Here is a 7,480-nt window from a genome sequence, read left to right as displayed (position 1 = left end):
CATACAGAGCCAGGTGACCCCCCTGTTATACATATAGAGCCAGGTGACCCCTCTTGTTATACATACAGAGTCAGGTGACACCCCCCCCCCCCCCCCGTTATACATACAGAACCAGGTGATCCCCCTGTTATACATACAGGGCCAGGTGACCCCCCCTGTTATACATACAGAGCCAGGTGACACCCCCCCTCCCCTGTTATACATACAGAGCCAGGTGACCCCCCCCCCCCCCCCCCTTGTTATACATATAGAGCCAGGTGACCCCCCTGTTATACATACAGAGCCAGGAAACCGCTCCCTGTTATACATACAGAGCCAGGTGACCCCCCTTGTTATACATACAGAGCCAGGTGAGCCCCCTGTTATACATACAGAGCCATGTGACCCCCCCTGTTATACATACAGAGCCATGTGACCCCCCCTGTTATACATACAGAGCCATGTGACCCCCCCTGTTATACATACAGAGCCAGGTGACCCCCCTTGTTATACATACAGAGCCAGATGACCCGCCTGTTATACATACAGGACCAGGTGACCCCCCCTGTTATACGTACAGAGCCAGGTGACCCCCCCCCTGTTATACATACGGAGCCAGGTGACCCCCCCCCCCCCCTGTTATACATACAGAGCCAGGTACCCCCCCTGTTATACATACAGAGCCAGGTGACCCCCCCCCCCCCTCTGTTATATATACAGAGCCAGGTGACACCCCCCCTCCCCGTTATACATACAGAACCAGGTGATCCCCCTGTTATACATACAGGGCCAGGTGAACCCCCTGTTATACATACAGAGCCAGGTGACCCCCCCCCCCCCCAGTTATACATTCAGAGCCAGGTGACCCCCCCTGTTATACATACAGAGCCAGGTGACCCCCCCCTGTTATACATACAGAGCCAGGTACCCCCCCTGTTATACATACAGAGCCAGGTGACCCCCCCCCCCCTCTGTTATATATACAGAGCCAGGTGACACCCCCCCTCCCCGTTATACATACAGAACCAGGTGATCCCCCTGTTCTACATACAGGGCCAGGTGAACCCCCTGTTATACATACAGAGCCAGGTGACCCCCCCCCCCCTGTTATACATACAGAGCCAGGTACCCCCCCTGTTATACATACAGAGCCAGGTGACCCCCCCCCCTCTGTTATATATACAGAGCCAGGTGACACCCCCCCTCCCCGTTATACATACAGAACCAGGTGATCCCCCTGTTATACATACAGAGCCAGGTGAACCCCCTGTTATACATACACAGCTAGGTGACCCGCCCACCCTGTTATACATTCAGAGCCAGGTGACCCCCCCCCCCCTGTTCTACATACAGAGCCAGGTGACCCCCCTGTTATACATGCAGAGCCAGGTGACCCCCCCCCCCCTAATTATATATATATATACAGATCCAGGTGATACCCCCCCATTATACATACAGAGCCAGATGGACCCCCCCTGTTATACCTACAGAGAAAGATGACACCCCCCTGTTATACATACAGAGCCAAATGGACCCCCCCCCCCCCCGGTATACATACAGAGCCAGGTGACCCCCCTGTTATACATACAGAGAAAGGTGACCCCCTCTGTTATACATACAGAGCCAGATGACCCTTCCTATGATACATATAGAGCCAGGTGACCCCCCCCCCCCTGTTACCTGTTATACATACAGATACTGGTGACCCCCCCCCCCACCCCTATTATACATACAGAGCCAGGTGACCCCCCCCCCCATCTGTTATACATATAGAGCCAGGTGACCCCCCTGTTACCTGTTATACATACAGATCCAGGTGACCCCCGCCCCACCCCTATTATACATACAGAGCCAGGTGACCCCCCCCCCCTGTTATACATACAGAGCCAGGTGACCCCCCCCCCCTGTTATACATACAGAGCCAAGTGACCCCCCTGTTATACATACAGAGCCAGGTGACCCCCCCCCCCCCCCCCCCGTTATACATACAGAGCCAGGTGACCCATCCCCCCTGTTATACATACAGAGCCAAGTGACCCCCCTGCTATACATACAGAGCCAGTTGACCACCCCCCCCCCTGTTATACATACAGAGAAAGGTGACACCCCACTGTTATACATACAGAGCCAGGTGACCCCCCTGTTATACATACAGAGCCAGGTGACCCCCCCCCCCCCTGATATACAAAAAGAGCCAGGTGACCCCCCCTGTTATACATACAGAGCCAGATGGACCCCCCCCCCCTGTTATACATACAGAGCCAGGTGACCCCCCTGTTATACATACAGAGCCAGGTGACCCTTCCTGTTGTACATAAAGAGCCAGGTGACCCCTCCTGTTATACATACAGAGCCAGGTGACCCTTCCTGTTATACATACAGAGCCAGGTGACCCCCCCCATTGTACATACAGAGCCAGGTGACCCTTCCTGTTATACATACAGAGCCAGGTGACCCCCCCCCCCATTGTACATACAGAGCCAGGTGACCCTTCCTGTTATACATACAGAGCCAGGTGATCCCCCTGTTATACATACAGAGCCAGGTGACCCCTCCTGTTATACATACAGAGCCAGGTGCCCCCCCCCGCCCATGTTATACATACAGAGCCAGGTGACCCCCCCCCCCCAGTTGTACATACAGAGCCAGGTGAAACCCCTCCATGTTATACATACAGAGCCAGGTGACCCCCCCCTGTTATACATACAGAGCCAGGTGCCAAACACCCCCCCCCCCCCATGTTATACATACAGAGCCAGGTGACCCCTTCCCTCCTGTTATACATACAAAACCAGGTGCCCCCCCCCCCCTATTATACATACAGAGCCAGGTGATCCCCCAGTTATACATACAGAGCCATGTGACCCCCCCTGTTATACATACAGAGCCAGGTGACCCCCCTTGTTATACATACAGAGCCAGGTGACCCCCCCCCCCCCTGTTATACATACAGAGCCAGGTGACCCCCCCCCCCCTGTTATACATACAGAGCCAGGTGAACCCCACTGTTTTACATACAGAGCCAGGTGACCCCCCCCCCCCCTTGTTATACATACAGAGACAGGTGAACCCCCCTGTTATACACACAGAGCCAGGTGGCCCCCCTGTTATACATACAGAGCCAGGTGACCCCCCCCCCTGTTATACATACAGAGCCCGGTGACCCCTCCTGTTATACATACAGAGCCAGGTGACCCCCCCTGTTATACATACAGAGCCAGGTGACCCCCCTGTTATACATACAGAGCCAGGTGACCCCCCCCCCCCCCTGTTATACATACAGAGCCAGGTGACACCCCTGTTATACATACAGAGCCAGCTGCCCCCCCCCCCTGTTATACATACAGAGCCAGGTGACCCCCCCCCCCGTTATACATACAGAGCCAGGTGACCCCCCCCCCCCCCCCGTTATACATACAGAGCCAGGTGACCCCCCCCCCCCGTTATACATACAGAGCCAGGTGACACCCCTGTTATACATACAGAGCCAGCTGCCCCCCCCCCCCCCTGTTATACATACAGAGCCAGGTGACCCCCCCCCCCCTGTTATACATACAGAGCCAGGTGACCCCCCCCCCCCTGTTATACATACAGAGCCATGTGAACCCCCCTGTTATACATACAGAGCCAGGTGAACCCCCTGTTATACATACAGAGCCAGGTGACCCCCCCCCCCTGTTATACATACAGAGCCAGGTGACCCCCCCCCCTGTTATACTGTACATACAGAGCCAGGTGAACCCCCCCCCCCCCTGGTATACATGCAGAGCCAGGTGACCCCCCCTGTTATACATACAGAGCCAGGTGACACACCCCCCCCTGTTATACATACAGAGCCAGGTGACCCCTCCTGTTATACATACAGAGCCAGGTGACACCCCCCCCCCCTGTTATACATACAGAGCCAGGTGACACACCCCCCCCCCCCCGTTATACATACAGAGCCAGGTGAACCCCCCTGTTTCACATACAGAGCCAGGTGACCCCCCCCCCTGTTATACATACAGAGACAGGTGAAACCCCCACCCCCCTGATATACATACAAAGCCAGGTGACCCCCCCCCCCCCTGTTATACATACAGAGCCAGGTGACCCCCCCTGTTATACATACAGAGCTAAGTGACACCCCCCCCCCCCCCTGTTATACATACAGAGCCAGGTGTCCCCATCGCTCTGTCCCATCTACCCCCTGAAAGGTACATAGTGATATATCCTGCAGATTATTACATTACTGACCTCTCTAGTGATCTGCAGAACATCGCTCTGTCCCATCTCCCCCCTGACAGGTACATAGTGATATATCCTGCAGATTATTACATTACTGACCTCTCAAGTGATCTGCAGAACATCGCTCTGTCCCATCTACCCCCTGACAGGTACATAGTGATATATCCTGCAGATTATCCCATTACTGACCTCTCTAGTGACCTGCAGAACATCGCTCTGTCCCATCTACCCCCTGACAGGTACATAGTGATATATCCTGCAGATTATTACATTACTGACCTTTCTAGTGACCTGCAGAACAACGCTGTCCCCCTACCCCCTGACTGGTGCATAGTGATATATAATGCAGATTATTACATTACTGACCTCTATAGTAACCTGCAGAACATCGTTCTGTCCCATCTACCCCCTGACAGGTACATAGTGATATATCCTGCAGATTATTACATTACTGACCTCCCTAGTGATCTGCAGAACATCGCTCTGTCCCATCTACCCCCTGACAGGTACATAGTGATATATCCTGCAGATTATTACATTACTGACCTCCCTAGTGATCTGCAGAACATCGCTCTGTCCCATCTACCCCGACAGGTACATAGTGATATATCCTGCAGATTATTACATTACTGACCTCTCTAGTGCTCTGCAGAGCATCCCTCTGTCCCATCTACCCCCTGACAGGTACATAGTGATATATCCTGCAGATTATTACATTACTTACCTCTCTAGTGACCTGCAGAACATCGCTCTGTCCCATCTACCCCTGACAGGTACATAGTGATATTATATCCTGCAGACTATTACATTACTGACCTCCCTAGTGATCTGCAGAACATCGCTCTGTCCCATCTACCCCCTGACAGGTACATAGTGATATATCCTGCAGATTATTACATTACTGACCTCTCTAGTGACCTGCAGAACATCGCTCTGTCCCATCTACCCCCTGACAGGTACATAGTGATATATCCTGCAGATTATTACATTACTGACCTCCCTAGTGACCTGCAGAACATCGCTCTGTCCCACCTACCCCCTGACAGGTACATAGTGATATATCCTGCAGATTATTACATTACTGACCTCCCTAGTGACCTGCAGAACATCGCTCTGTCCCATCTACCCCCTGACAGGTACATAGTGATATATCCTGCAGATTATTACATTACTGACCTCCCTAGTGACTTGCAGAACATCGCTCTGTCCCATCTACCCCCTGACAGGTACTTAGTAAAATATCCTGCAGATTATTACATTACTGACCTCTCTAGTGATCTGCAGAACATCTCTCTGTCCCATCTACCCCCTGACAGGTACATAGTGATATATCCTGCAGATTATTACATTACTGACCTAGTGACCTGCAGAACATCGCTCTGTCCCATCTACCCCCTGACAGGTACATAGTGATATGTCCTGCAGATTATTACATTACTGACCTCTCTAGTGACCTGCAGAACATCGCTCTGTCCCATCTACCCCCTGACAGGTACATAGTGATATATCCTGCAGATTATTACATTACTGACCTTTCTAGTGACCTGCAGAACAACGCTCTGTCCCCCTACCCCCTGACTGGTGCATAGTGATATATCCTGCAGATTATTACATTACTGACCTCTCTAGTGACCTGCAGAACATCGCTCTGTCCCATCTACCCCCTGACAGGTACATAGTGATATATCCTGCAGATTATTACATTACTGACCTCCCTAGTGATCTGCAGAACATCGCTCTGTCCCATCTACCCCCTGACAGGTACATAGTTATATATCCTGCAGATTATTACATTACTGACCTCTCTAGTGCTCTGCAGAGCATCCCTCTGTCCCATCTACCCCCTGACAGGTACATAGTGATATATCCTGCAGATTATTACATTACTTACCTCTCTAGTGACCTGCAGAACATCGCTCTGTCCCATCTACCCCTGACAGGTACATAGTGATATTATATCCTGCAGACTATTACATTACTGACCTCCCTAGTGATCTGCAGAACATCGCTCTGTCCCATCTACCCCCTGACAGGTACATAGTGATATATCCTGCAGGTTATTACATTACTGACCCCTCTAGTGACCTGCAGAACATCGCTCTGTCCCATCTACCCCCTGACAGGTACATAGTGATATATCCTGCAGGCTATTACATTACTGACCTCTCTAGTTATCTGCAGAACATCGCTCTGTCCCATCTCCCCCCTGACAGGTACATAGTGATATATCTTGCAGATTATTACATTACTGACCTCTCTAGTGATCTGCAGAACATCGCTCTGTCCCATCTACCCCCTGACAGGTACATAGTGATATATCCTGCAGATTATTACATTACTGACCTCTCTAGTGACCTGCAGAACATCGCTCTGTCCCACCTACCCCCTGACAGGTACATAGTGATATATCCTTCAGGTTATTACATTACTGACCTCTCTAGTGACCTGCAGAACATCGCTCTGTCCTATCTACCCCCTGACAGGTACATAGTGATATATCCTGCAGATTATTACATTACTGACCTCCCTAGTGACCTGCAGAACATCGCTCTGTCCCACCTACCCCCTGACAGGTACATAGTGATATATCCTGCAGGTTATTACGTTACTGACCTCTCTAGTGACCTGCAGAACATCGCTCTGTCCCATCTACCCCCTGACAGGTACATAGTGATATATCCTGCAGATTATTACATTACTGACCTCCCTAGTGACCTGCAGAACATCGCTCTGTCCCATCTACCCCCTGACAGGTACATAGTGATATATCCTGCAGATTATTACATTACTGACCTCCCTAGTGACCTGCAGAACATCGCTCTGTCCCATCTACCCCCTGACAGGTACACAGTGATATATCCTGCAGATTATTACATTACTGACCTCCCTAGTGACCTGCAGAACATCGCTCTGTCCCATCTACCCCCTGACAGGTACACAGTGATATATCCTGCAGATTATTACATTACGGACCTCTCTAGTGACCTGCAGAACATCGCTCTGTCCCATCTACCCCCTGACAGGTACATAGTGATATATCCTGCAGATTATCAGATTATTACATTACTGACCTCCCTAGTGACCTGCAGAACATTGCTCTGTCCCATCTACCCCGACAGGTACACAGTGATATATCCTGCAGATTATTACATTAGTGACCTCCCTAGTGATCTGCAGAACATCGCTCTGTCCCATCTACCCCCTGACAGGTATATAGTGATACATCCTGCAGAGTATTACATTACTGACCTAGTGACCTGCAGAACATCGCTCT

Source organism: Crinia signifera, chromosome 12, assembly GCF_055691185.1.
Source record: "Crinia signifera chromosome 12, ASM5569118v1, whole genome shotgun sequence".
NCBI lineage: Eukaryota > Metazoa > Chordata > Amphibia > Anura > Myobatrachidae > Crinia > Crinia signifera.
This window is presented reverse-complemented; position numbering follows the sequence as displayed.